Source organism: Penaeus monodon, chromosome 31, assembly GCF_015228065.2.
Source record: "Penaeus monodon isolate SGIC_2016 chromosome 31, NSTDA_Pmon_1, whole genome shotgun sequence".
Taxonomy (NCBI): domain Eukaryota; kingdom Metazoa; phylum Arthropoda; class Malacostraca; order Decapoda; family Penaeidae; genus Penaeus; species Penaeus monodon.
In genome coordinates, this window is record NC_051416.1 from 21,635,243 (window position 1) to 21,635,743 (window position 501).

At 31.1% G+C, this 501-nt stretch overlaps 1 protein-coding gene across 1 annotated transcript in view; it reads left to right on the forward strand.

The window, feature by feature from the left end:
- LOC119592852 (regulator of G-protein signaling 9-binding protein-like) overlaps positions 1-501 on the forward strand; it is an 8,281-nt gene that overhangs the window by 674 nt on the left and 7,106 nt on the right. The window lies entirely within an intron of this gene.

The following is a 501-nucleotide window of genomic DNA, read 5'->3' on the forward strand; positions in this document are numbered from 1 at the left end:
CGGGAACAAAATACATGTGAGGTTATTTAAAAGGTGAATTTCATCGACGATTTTAGAAAGCAAGTAAGTGAAATCGTAGGTTCATTCCCGTAGAGTTATACCATGATAAACAGCACTCATGGTAGAAAGACTTGATAGAGTGTGTTGCCAGGTTATGCAAACTAATGTTAAAGTTTTTCCTTATAAATCTTGGTTACATTTATTACCCATACGACCATATTTGTACTTTACAATGAGTTCTGTTTACGCCTCTCTCCAATTAGCATATACTTTTTTATGTATTTTTCATACCAGGATACATTATTTTTTATATAACATGTATTTAGTCATTTGTTTTGTTTTCATTAGTAATTGTTTCCAGTTGTTTATTATTCAACATATTCATGAGAATCGCAACCCCGCTACAAAGGACCTATAATGTGAGGAACACTTGTTAGCAATTAATTTACATAAGTTTCATTCACTGACCATTTTTGGTAGATAAACTATATGCAAATATTT